General features: G+C 38.6%; 1 protein-coding gene across 23 annotated transcripts in view; it reads left to right on the forward strand.

The window, feature by feature from the left end:
• Positions 1 to 6,866: 6,866 nt before the first annotated feature.
• The window catches only part of ZHX1 (zinc fingers and homeoboxes 1), a 58,744-nt gene continuing 52,061 nt past the window's right edge, over positions 6,867 to 13,549 (forward strand). For 10 of the 23 annotated variants that reach the window (XM_056823129.1, XM_056823128.1, XM_056823124.1 and 7 more), the window contains exon 1: positions 6,887 to 7,248. The gene's annotated coding sequence lies outside the window, so the exon portion shown is untranslated. Of the gene's footprint in view, positions 7,326 to 13,549 lie in introns of all 23 variants that reach the window. The other 13 variants (XM_056823134.1, XM_007488273.3, XM_007488268.3 and 10 more) reach the window with 3 other exon arrangements.

The following is a 13,549-nucleotide window of genomic DNA, read 5'->3' on the forward strand; positions in this document are numbered from 1 at the left end:
ATTAAGTGCATTCCAGGCAGTAGTAAGAGCTTGAGCAAACACACAGAGGCAGTTTGGGAAACTACTGGTAGTCTGGTTTGTCTAGTGAAGGGGAGTAGTATAATTTAAGCTGGACAAGGTAGATGGGAGCCTGGTTATGAAAGGCTTTTTTTCTTCAAGGTCTTTCCAATTCTATTTTTAAATTCAATTTTCTTTTATTTTTAGTTCCAAATTCTCTCCCTCTTCCCCCTATCCGAGACATTTAGAAACAAGAAATATAAGACCCATAACAAATATGTATAGTTATACAAAACAAATTCCCAAATTATATCTCCCTCCCCCTAAAAAAAGAGAAAATATAATTCAATCTACACTCTAAGTCTATCAGATCTCTAATTGGAAGTGAATAAAATGATTTATTATGAATCTTTTGGAACTTGTGGTTAGTCACTATATTGATCAGTGCTCCTAAGTTTTTCACATTGATTATCTTTAGAGTATTGTTTTTATTATAGGAATTGTTCTCCTCATTCTGCTCACTTCACTTTGCATCAGTTCAAACAAGTTTTCTGTCTTTTTATCATTTCTTGCAGCATAATAGTATTTCATCACATACATATATCATAAGTTGTTAAACAATTCCCCAATTGACAAGTATTCCCTCAGTTATCAATTCTTTGCCCTCACAAAAAAATAGTACTCTAAATATTTTTATCCTTCTCTCTTCCTTTTGGGCCCATTTCATTGTCTACTTTTTAGTATCTGTCAAAGACATATATACTGATTGATAAACTCTTTAGATTGTCCATACAACTGCATTTCATAATATGCAAAATTGGCATTCTATACCCATTTGTTTCCAGTGTGGATACTCTTTGGAATGATTATGAATTTTCTATCTTTTTTTTTTAAACCTTTACCTTCCATCTTGGAATCAATACTCTGTATTGGTTCCAAGGCAGAAAAGTGGTAAGGGCTAGGCAATGGGGGTCAAGTGACTTGTCCAGGGTCACACAGCTGGGAAGTGTCTGAGATCAGATTTGAATCCAGGACCTCCCATCTCTAGGCCTGGCTCTCAATCCACTGAGCTACCCAGCTGCCCCCGATTATGAATTTTCAGAGGCATATCTCATCTGCAAATTATCTGGAGAACTTCACTATCCATAGAGAATTCCTCTGAGGTTTACACTGCACTGGCCATCCTTCGTGACAGTTGTAAATGTTTTTGAGAAATATGTCTAGCTCCTTTTTGTCTTAATTATCAAAAGATTATAGAACAAAGTTATATTGTTCCTTCAGCAGCAGCTGGTGACATGGTGGATAGGGCTCTATCGTGGAGTCAGTTCAAATGTGACCTCAGAAACTTGCTAGTTATAGGAGTCTGGATGAATCACTTTAACTCTGCCCCAATTTCTTCAACTGTAAAACAGGGATGATAATTAACTTACCTCAAAAGTAGGTAATAGTAATACCTTACTACTTCATAGGTAGATAATAATAATAATAATACTGCTTCACCTCCTGTGAGGGTCAAATAAAATCTTTGTAAAAAGTGCTTAGCAGAATGCCTGGTACATAGTAGGCCCTATGTAAATGTTCATTCCTTTCCCTTCCTACTTTCAAAGAATCTTATATGATTTTGATATATGCATGAGGGATACCTTATTAGAAAAGATCACTTCAGGAAGATTTTGGCTATTCTAACTTACTCTCTCCTCCCAATAAAGAGAAACCTATAAGAAAATTGAGGAAATTGGGGTAGCAAGTGGTTAATTGTGGGAATTGAATTAGCCACACCAACTCCATCTTGTGACTCAATTCTGGAGCTAACTCTGTTTCCTTTCTATTCATCTATGGGCCCAGTCTAAATTCTGTCTCATGAGAAAAGTTCTTTCAATTATGGAAACTGGGAGAAAACTTTATTCCATTATTTTAACCTAGCCCTGTGTAACTGGGAAACTGGACCACCTATACCTGTTCTGTAGAGATTCTTAATCAAGGACCTAGTCAGATTCTAAAATTGATTAAAGGAGTTTCTCTTAATTGTATTTCCCAAGCAACCTATGTGTCTTATCGGAAGACTGGCCCCATACTGATCAATTGGTTTTTGTTTTCATGTTCCTTTGATTGTTTACAGATACTTGGGGAGGAATGAGGCACTTCTTTTCATGAATTCAGAGAACTGCATCTGTTCATTCTTTCCCTCCCAAGTAGGAAAGTCTTTAATCTTTCATCCAATTAGAAATCAGACTATCTAATGTATTGTTTCCTTTTAATTAATTGGCCTTATTTGATTGATTGTTTTTCATGTATAAAAGTATTCTTCTTTTCAGGGTCCAGCCCTAAACTGAGAAAAGGGCTTGATCCTGATTTGTTGGGCAATTGGCATGCATTGCTTAATGAATCAATATGGATATGATCAGAAGGTCAACCTTTGTTTCCTTAGTAACTTCATCTATTGCTCATTATAGACCCTCTGTTCTGGCCTGATGCACACCAGCTAGGCTAATTCCCAAAGGTACATGTTTCTCTGGGTTTCTAGTACACATAGAATATCTGAAATTTTCTTCAAAGACCTCTGCAACACATAGGACATTTCAAGTGAAGATTCAGTTTTTAAAATTTCAGATGGCGCTCACAACACATAAGGTACCTCAAATTTTCTTAATGGAACCTTTCATCACAGAAGGCAACATTAAATAATATAAGCCCAAACTGACCCCTAACTATGGAATATCTTAAAAGGGAAATTAATTCAGAGAAGTCTGCAGAGTTAGCAGGCTCTCAAAAAGGGATTAAATGCTTGGAATTGGTTATTTGGGTTATCTTTTGTCAGTAAGCAACACATATACTATTGCCCTTTTTGGTCCATAAAGATGTTGACAATGTCTAGTTACACTAAAGCAAATCTGTTTCTTTATAATCATTTTCACCTTTGGAAAAGAAGAGGCTATGAACAGTGAAAACCCTGTTTTTTTAAAACCTATTGAATGATCTCTTAACTCTACAAGCACAGTCAGTTTCCAAAAACTTGTCTGTTTTTTATATTAAAGTTTACTAAAGTTATCTGATCAGATGCTATAATGTATGTCTATGATCATGATCATACATTGTCTTCATAGACCTGACAAAGGCGTTCGACACAGTGAACAGGGACGCATTGTGGGTGATCCTCAGCAAGCTCGGTTGCCCAGCAAAATCCGTCAAACTGATCCAGCTCTTTCATGTCGACATGACAGGGGAAGTCCTATCTGGTGGAGAGACTTCCAACCTCTTCAACATCTCCAATGGTGTGAAACAAGGCTGTGTCCTCGCTCCGGTACTATTCAACCTATTTTTCACCCAAGTATTACGACATGCTGTGATGGATCTAGACCTGGGCGTCTACATCAAATACCGACTGGATGGCTCACTATTTGACCTTCGCCGCCTGACTGCAAAAACAAAGACAACAGAGAGACTCATCCTGGAAGCTCTCTTTGCAGATGACTGTGCTCTCATGGCCCACCAAGAAAATCATCTTCAAACCATTGTGGACAGATTCTCCCCCGCAACAAAACTGTTTGGCCTGACTATCAGCCTCAGCAAAACAGAGGTGCTGTTCCAACCTGCACCAGGGAGACCAACTAACCAGCCGTGCATTACAATCGACAGCACGCAGCTTTCCAACATCAACACTTTCAAGTACTTGGGCAGCACCATCGCCAACAACGGGTCCCTAGACCACGAGATTAATGCCAGGATCCAAAAGGCCAGCCAGGCACTCGGGTGGCTGCGCTGCAAAGTCCTCCAACACAGAGGTGTAAGCACTGCGACGAAGCTCAAAGTGTATAACGCAGTGGTCCTCAGCTCGCTCCTGTACGGTTGCGAGACATGGACACTGTACCGGAAGCACATGAAACAGGTGGAGCAATTCCACCAACACTCCCTCCGGTCAATCATGAGGATCTGGTGGCAGGACCGAATCACCAATCAGGAAGTCCTCGACAGAGCCAACTCCACCAGCATCGAAGTCCTGGTCCTCAAAACCCAGCTATGATAGTCTGGACACGTCATCCGCATGGACCCACAGCGAATACCAAGACAGGTATTCTATGGCGAACTGTCAGCTGGACTCAGGAAACAAGGCCGACCAAAGAGAAGATTCAAGGATCAGCTAAAGTCCAACTTGAAGTGGGCTGGCATGACACCAAAGGAACTAGAACTTGCTGCCTCTGACAGAAGCAGCTGGCGAACCCACATTAACCATGCCGCCACCACCTTTGAAGATGAGCGACGTCGACGTCTTGCCGCTGCGTGTGAATGCCGACACCAGGCCACAACTGCACCTCCCGTAACAACTGGCGTCCCATGCCCCATGTGCCACAAAATTTGCGCCTCAGCCTTTGGACTGCAAAGCCACATGAGGGAACATCAATAGATGATAATGCACAAAGACAATAGTCATTCTCGGTCACCGAGAGACTACCACTACTATGATCATAAACAAGTCATTTTTACCTCTTTGAGTCTTGGTTTCTTATGTCTATCTATAAAATGTGATGGTGGTTTGAAGAAGGAGTATAGTTTTAATCAGTAGTTACATGTAAAAATTTCTAGACTCTTCCAATGTGCCAATCTACTGATTAAAATTCCTTACTTTTGTAGCCACGCAGCTGTTGAATTCAGACATATTTACAATTTTTACAAATGAGTTGATTTTAATAAAAACAAGTTACTCTGAAGCATGATCTGAAACCAGATTTATGTGGGCTGGCACAATCTGCTATGCTAAACATATATTCATATTGCTTGGGTCTATAACAGCCAGTTTTTTGAGTAGTGATTATGACACTCTTGATTCATGCCAACATACCAAAAAATTGGCAATCAATTTAAGATGCTGGTCTCAATGTGACTTTCATGGACAGAACTGTCTCTAGGGAAATCTTCAGTGGTTTGACATTGGACTCCTGAAGGTTGCCACCAGGCTGAAGAAAGAGATAAATTACTAGCTGAGGCTAAAAACAAAAACAACAACAAAAAACCCTAAGGCTTAGTCATTTTATCATTCTAAGTATATTAATTTTCACTAAGGAAAATTTGCTTCTTTTCCCTCTATCTTTAGGCTGTTTTTGTTTGTTTGTTTGTTATTTCTTTACCTCTTCAAGGGTGTCCTTTTTTTTTCATTCATTCTACCAGCATTTAAATATCTATTATGTGCCAATCACTATGCAAGGCACTAAAGATATAAAATAAAAAATCAAATTTCCCTGCCCTTGTGGAGCTTACAATCTACCGGAGCATTTATTAAATGCCCAATATGGACCAGTAATAGTGCTAAACTGTGGAAATGTATATTCTCTAATATTCCAATACATTATCTGTGGTCTATGATCACATGGACTGGGGAATTTTCCCAATGATGCAGACTCTTAACCCCTTTATGCTTATTTATCCTTTGTGACCCTTGTCCACTTTCTTTTACCTAGCAATATTCACACAGACAAATTAAATGCAATATATATATATATATACATACATACATACATATATATATATATATATATATATATATATATATATATATATATATATGAAACAAATACAATATAATTCTAGAGGAAATTCTGTCACTTCTGAGGAATAGGGGAGAAGCGTGAGAATGTTCTCCGGTAGAAGCAACCCTGGAGAAGAACCTTGAAGAAAGTACCTGGATAAATATGTGGAAGGTGTGATTTAGTCTAGGACCACAGTAGGGCTGGCTTATGTCAGCAAACCATGCAACTTTATTTTACAAATAAGAAAATGATCTTAAACCTACCACTGGGTTTAGCTGGGTATATGAATGAATGAATGAATGGAAATAGTCTCTGACTTCAGAGTACTATGGTTCAAATCCTGCTTCCAGTGATTACAAACTGTGTGATGAAGGAAAACTTTTCAATCACCCTGGCCTAGGTTTATCTGCAAAAGGAGGGATCAAAATAGATGACCTTTGAGGTCCCTTTCAGTTTTAGAACTTCATGATCCTTTACCTTACCACTCCTAACTACCAGCAACATCATTTTATGGATACTGGAAATTGAGAAACAGAGGTAAGTTGGCTTGCTGAACCTCAATAAGCCACAGTAATAGGAGTGATAACCTCTGAGCTGATGACCTTGGTAAGGTTTAACATATGCTCCTAACTGGAGGGTCATTAAGTGTTTTAAGAGAAAAAAAAACCCCAACATTGTCAAAAACCCTGCTGGAATGGAAATAATCAAGTGACTTGGAAAATAAATGTCAACAATTTTATTGAAGTCCTGCCATTCTTTGGGGCTAGTGAGTTCCCCATCTGTGAGCTTTTTAACAAACTCCAGAAGGCTTCGGTAGAATGAGATCTGCAGGTAGAGGTGGTAAGAGCTTTTAAAAAAAAAAAAGAGGAAAGCATCTTCATTAACTGTGAATGCACATCTTGAAGCCAAACGCAAGCTTTTACTACCAGCTCTCTTTTATTAAAGCAGATGGAAGAACTAAATTCTGTGTGTGTGTGTGTCTGTACTAGTATCTGTCCACCCCTTGTTTCATACTGTTACCGCAGAGGTGGGATTTTTAACTATTGCAATCTAGATTTCCAGCCCCTCCTTTGAAGAGTCTGATTGACTATTTTTTTGGTTTGGGGGTGAAAGAATATCGGTTTCGAAAGCGGGGAAGGGCATTGCGCCCCCGTACCTCTTGGAGGGGAGGGAGGTACTGAAGAGTTAAGATGCCCGGGAGAGCTTTGGGGCAGTGGCAATAGGCTCCACGAAAGTGGGGGAATTGAATGGAACACGTGGGGTGGGGGGCGTGACCTCAAGGCTCAGTGTCGCAGTGACGCATGAGGAGGCGGGTCTTTCACTGACAGGGGGGCGGGACTTGCTCCTCCTTCTCCCCCCTCCTGCTGTGTCAAGCAGTAGGGCGCTGCGCTCCCCAGGCAGAGCCCTTAGCAGGGCAGAGTGTATACTGCGGGTTGGGGGCGCGCGAGGCGCGCGGGTCCTCCCAGGGCCGCCAGCCCGCCTCCCTGCGCGCGCTTGCGCGCCGCTTCTCTCTCCCCAGGACCATAGCCTCACTGTCTCCCCCTCCCTCCTGCCCCTTGCCCCCTCCCCCCGGGGGCCGCGGGGGCGCCGGGGCTGGCGGGGCTCCGGGAGTATGTGAGGTCCCACTCCGGTCCGCAGAATGGTTCCGGGTTTAGAGTTCACAGGTCAGAGTTGACTCCCTGAAAAGTGCAGCTGGTTTGAAATGCAAGATGGCGGCGGCAGCGGGGAGGTGAGGAGAGCCCAAGCCCGCAGTAGCGGCGGCGACGGTGGGGTACCGGGGCACCGAGGCGGCGGCTGCCCCTCCAGGTAGCGGCATTCGGGTAAAGGGCGCGGGTCGCCTGTCCACCCGGCCCCGGGGCAATCTTCATTCTTCTCAGAACTCACCCTACTGGGGCTGCTGGGGAACCTGGCGGAGAAGAGAAAATCGCGATCCCTATCCCCAGAGCTAGCAGGAGGAGGCCCGAGGCCCGGCAGTGTGGGGCGGGGTGCCGGGAGGGCAGAACCTATCCTCTAGGGGGAGGGGGAGGAGGGTGAGAGGAGGAACGTGAGGGGAGGATAGAGCCTTCTCTCTTCTCAAGGGATGAGGAGTGAGATGAAGGGAGGAGAGGGCCTCTTTTCCTTCTGGGATGTTAGGGAGGAGGGAGAGGGGAGGACAGAGCTTCCTTCCCTCCCTGGAAATGATGGGGAGTAGGGCGAGGGGAGGACACGGTCTCCTTCTCCCCTGGTGGTGATGGAGAGGAGGGCTAGAGGAGGGCAGAGCCTCTTTCTCTTGGGGGATAATAGGGAGGAAGGTAAGGGGAGGGGGATACAGTCCCCTGGTGGTGATGGAGAGGAGAGCGAGGGGAGGACAGGGAGGGGAGGACACAGCCTCCTTCCCCCCGGGGGATGATAGGGAAGAGGGCGAAGGGAGGACACAGCCTCCTTCCCTCACTGGCATGTTAGGGGAATGTGAAGGAGAAGGCAGAGCCTCCATCATAACTAACCCTTAGATACTGAAGAGGGGGAGTGTGAGTAAAGGACAAATCCTCCTTTCCCTCCCACTTGGGAAGTTAGGATCAAAGAAGAATGTGAAGCAAGGTCAGAACCTCCTTCCAGCATTTCTAGGTGGCATTGAGAAGACAGAGAAAGGGAAGTATATCCTTTTGGGAAGGGGGTGAAGACTGATAGGAGGGATTTGTCTCCAAGGGGGTGACAGGGTAGGGAGAGTGAGGGAAAGGCAGAACCCCTATTCTGGGGTGGCGGGAGAGAGTTAGAAAAGGGCAGAACTTCCTTCCATCTCCTAGAGGGTTTACTTTCTTCTCCTGGGGGTAGGGTGATGCCACACAGACTCCAGATTGGAAGTGATGAATTAAAAATGTCAGTGAAGTACTAATCCTTGATTTGTGAATGTCAGAACCTGTATTAACCAGACTTGTGTTAAGACCTGTAGTTTTAGTGAAGGAAGACTGGAATCTCAAGCCAGAGAAAATGAAGGGCTCTGATAAAAGTAATTTACTCCTCCTTGAAGAGAGGTATGGGGACAATGAATTAGGTATTAGCTGATATAGGGGACTATCCTGAGAGACAATTTATTCTTTAGGAATGTATATTTAGTGAGGGAGTGGCAGGATGAGTTGAAGATGCCAGAGTTATCAGAGTGACAGGTCTAGGCTGATAGGAAGGGAAAAATTGTTGAAGACAAGGGCAGTTATTAAAAGGACTATAACTACCTTTATCCCCAACAGAGACACTAGTTTTCTCTAGAATAAAGGAGAAATCAAACTCCTTGGGGAGATGGATGACAGTGAAGGAAGAATTGGAACAGCTCAAGTCTTGTGGTGAAATAGTGTGGGGAGATTTTTGAAGGGGGAATTTTATGAACTGAGAATGGGAACATCTGAGGGGGGAGGGATTCAAAGAAGGAACATGAAGAGACAAATGCTTCCTGTGAAAGGTGAATTATTTAGAGTAAAATTCACTAGTCATGGAGTTAGTATATATGTTTGCGTATGTAGTTTGTATATGTAGTTTAGGAACCCTAAAGTTGACAGGAAGAAACAGTTTCATTTGGGTCCAAGAAAGAGAATGGGACAAGAAGTAGGTGGTTTATATCTTTGGGGAGAAAGAAGTTTCCTTCAGGCAACCTCAGGAATGGTTGATGTTTATTTTCTGCTGGCATTTTTTAGATCTCTTTGGTATGTTTTTTTTTTCCCCAACCCTTTATACTTCTTACTCAAATCCACTGATAGTGTTACATTATTTCCAGAAGGATGAGATGTCTTTTCCAAGAGAATTATTCACAAATTATTTGGCTGTAGGTGAGGATGAGCAGATATTGAATGATAGTGGTCATGTAGCCAGACATTTCAATTTTTAAATACCAATGTTAAACTAGATATTTGTGTATGGGCTGTCCAAGGCAATTATGAGTTAATGAAAGGGAAAGGACATTCAATTAATTTCTTTACTCCATGTTCTATTTCAGCCTTTTCAGGGTTATATAAGTGTGTATATAAAACAAGATTTAAATTTTATGAATCTTTTAAATATAAAATAGTATTTCATTCATCAGTCTGTCTTCTATGTAAGCAGTCTCAAAAAATGCTTTAGTTATAATTAAAATGAAAAAAAAAACCAAGCAGGGAATGAAACTCAGGAATCAGTAGCTCATGCCAGCTGTGATTCATGCAGATTTCTTTAGCTGTTCTTCATTTATAAGAGCTTTTAAGCTCTTACATTTCATTAGCTTTATAATTTTTCAAATATTATTAGAGAACAATTTATAATTGCAGAGTTTAAAAAAACATGGGGTGTTCTATTCTTTAATTTTAGAAAGGTACATATAGCTCTAATTTTTGCATTCAATTTCTAACAGATTAAGATGGGCAGACCAAGAGTAGCACCATTGCCAGATGGTTTGAAAATATGCTAAAACCGAAAATGCAAATGTGATTGTGGTGGGGAACACTCATTAGTAGACTTCCTGTTGTAGCTGAACTTTATGATTTCATTAGATTTGTGAACCATTCTACTTTATTAATAATGGAATGATTATTTTATATTTAGTGTTTTTATTGAGAAGTCTAAAAGATATATCTTCAAAATAGAAAGATTTTCAGTTTCGGCAACATAATAGTTCATTATATTGGGCATTTTCCCCTCTTTGTTGCATATTTTATTTTAATATGTGAAAACAAAGTGTATTAAAGTATTATGTTTTTACCATTTGTTGTATTCATGTAATAAAGAGAAATTAGGAGGAATAGTTTTATTTATAAGTAAAGGTTTTAACAAGTGCTTTACCCAAACAATAGGGCTGGTATATATTTTTCCTCTGGTTATTAGTAAAACTGGTCACTTGACATATTGTTGATATTTCAGAGTTTATTAGGGATTTTGGAATAAAATGCTTTATTTGACATTGAGAAGTTTTGAATATTTTAGGCTGGAAGCAGTTAGCCTGAAAAACTAGCATGTATTATTAGTACAATCTTCATTTCAGTTCTAGGAAGTAGTCTCTTCAGCAGTTTGTAGTAATAGTATTTCATATTTACTGTTGAACTTCTGATTTTCCTTAAAACCACAAAAGTCGGTATGTAATTTTATATCAGAATTTTTATGAATTGCATTTCATTGTTAAGAGTACTATGAGACTTCAAAGAAGAGTACATATTTCAATAAGATTTTTAATAGATGTTTTCTTGTGATTGTTGGTTTAGTTATATTTATTTATGCAGTCATGAGTACCTAGGTTTGCATAACTAAAGCAACTGATTTAAATAGGATAAAAATATAATTTTTCCTGGAGATCTCCATATTTTATAGCTGAATATTTTAAAAATAAGTAGTTAACAATTTGTATGTGATTACTTTTGCTTTTAGGGAAATTTAATCTTAGACACATAAAATCCATTTTTCGTAACTTAGATATCCTAAATCAGGCTCTGTAAAATCTGATGCATAGTGTTGTTTTATTCAAGTATTCAGTGCCTCTAGACTAATATGAAATATGACTTGAAAAAGAAGCTATTTCACACACACACAGAATTTTCTCCTAGACAGTTAAATATTAGTGAACAAAAGATTTATAAATTAAATCTCTCCTAAAATATATGCTTATATTTTGAAATGTATCTATATGACCATTTAAAGTTATTTGATACAGAATTATTGGTATTCATAATTGTGAAAATACTTAAGGGATAGCATGATAAATAATTCTAAGCCTTTCAAAATCAAGTAGACATTATTTTAGAGAAAGGTTACAGTTATATAATATATGCTTTTGTCTTCTTGAAAATCATTAAAGTTTTAACATATTTATTAAAGTTTAGCATCAAAACATTTCCTTTGTGGCCTTTTGGTTTTGTCTCTTTTTTTCTCCTGTTGTTTCCCCCTTCACTTTTGGTTATTGGGATAAGAGAAAGTGGGATGGTACTGTTGTCTCCAATCACTTCCCTTGCCTGTGTGTAGTTTGCTCCTTTCCAAATGTACTCCTTTGAAGTTCTTTGTATAGCCCAACAGACCCTTCTTAAAAGTTTGTGGAAAATGTAACCCATACCTAAACAAAACAATAAAACATTCAGAACATTTTCTCCTCATTATTCTTAAGATATTCATATGAGATTCCTTGTTAGTTTTGTAAGATGACACTTTAAAAAGTTGTAGAGAGAATGTGCATTTCAAGAAAAAGCCTGAGAAAGGAAGTACAGAGTAAATCTCCTGTTTTTTACTGAGGAAATAATTATCCATTAGTATCTAGTTGCTAAAGCTGACTGGGTGTAATGTTTTATGTGGTTATACTTGAAATGTAAATAAGATTTGCTTGACAGTTGATTCATTTATGTATAGTACATATTTTTAGCAAACAAGCATATTTTTGGATAATGCAGAGAACTTTTGGACTCATGGCTACACTGAAAATCATGTAACATCAATATAATAGGTTGAATTACATGATTTCTAAAATGCTATTCATGTAAATGGGAATTGTGCAGTTAATTCCTACACTTAAAATCTATTAGATATCAGAACCTTCCAGTTTTAGTTTTTTAAATACTCTCAAATATATTAAAAAGATGATTAAATTTTCAGAAATTTCAAGTTAAAGCAACTTTAAAATTTTTATTTTGGTAATTTAGAGGAAGTTCTGAAGTACATTATTGATGCCATTTTAGGAATCAATGTAACCTCAGAAAGAATCATTTTATCATTCAAAAGTATTTTTTTTAAGTTTCCATTTTGAACCACTGTAAACTTATCTATATAAATTTACCACAGTGCCCTTCCCTACTTTTTAAATCATTCCCTTGTTCTATGAAGTATTTTGCAAATGCTATGCAATTTGAGGACACAATCTAATAGGCCAGTGCTTTTCTGCAATATAAATTATTCATTTTGGAACACATTTAAAATTTGGCAACTATTTCTATCAATATATCTAGTTCATATTCTATTGAAGGCTAAAGAGTAACTACAAGAAGATATCAAATGGAATATGTAGAATTCCAGTCAGAGGCAAAAATGTAATTCATTGGGCCTACCAGGAAATGCTCTTTATTTTCTCCTGAGTGCAACACAGTTCATAAGCATTAGTACTGAATGAATGCTGGTCAGGAAGATATATGGTAAGAACTATGAAGAGAATTGACATATAACTTGAAAAAGCCTTTGGATGTACTTTTTTGGGGCCATATCAGAGGAAGCAACCTGACAAACACAAATTCTATATTTTGGAAAATTTGTCTGGCTATATATAAGCAATAAAACTCTGATTTACATTTGTTTATTACTGGGAAAATCTAATTTATATACACTTTTAAAATATCTTTTTTAAATTATTGTGAGAGTGAGAAAGTCAGTTGAGATATTCATTTTATTCCCCTGAACATCTTAACTACTGTGGTTATACACCAAGTTTTTGAAAACAAATCTTAGTTTTCTGAGAACATTTCTAGTTTATTTGATGGAATGATGACGATGCCCATCCAACAAATGTTTGGCTGCTATATTTTAAAATATGATAATTATAAAGTCATTTGCTACTTGTTTTCTAGCAGAAATTGAATAGGTGGTTTTCTTAAAACGGACTATGACCATCTGCCATTTTACTAGATTTCATTGGGTACCACTGGTTTACTATTTAACTTGGATTATTAGTTTTTGTGATTTAACACTAATTTTAAAAAAAGCACTCTAAAGTTATACATGATACATTGAGTTAAAATGTTGGCATACTTAAAGTCTAAATACACAAGCTTCCAAAATCATAATTTAAACATGCTATATTCAGTTTTAACAAAGATTTGTAGGATCATAGGTTTTAGAACTTTAGGGTTAATCTGCCTTTTGATTTGGAGGAAACAGAAGCTAAGATGAAACAGGCAAGAAGAAGCAGGATTAGGATTTGAACCCAAATCTAGTGATTTCCCAATCCAGTGTTTTTATGTTATACCAAAGTTATTCAATTTTAAAATTCTACCCAGATTTTTTAAAAGTTACTTCCTGCATCTTGATTTCCAAAATTATTCTACACAAAAAACATGGAGTAA

Source organism: Monodelphis domestica, chromosome 3 (genome assembly GCF_027887165.1).
Source record: "Monodelphis domestica isolate mMonDom1 chromosome 3, mMonDom1.pri, whole genome shotgun sequence".
Lineage (NCBI taxonomy): Eukaryota > Metazoa > Chordata > Mammalia > Didelphimorphia > Didelphidae > Monodelphis > Monodelphis domestica.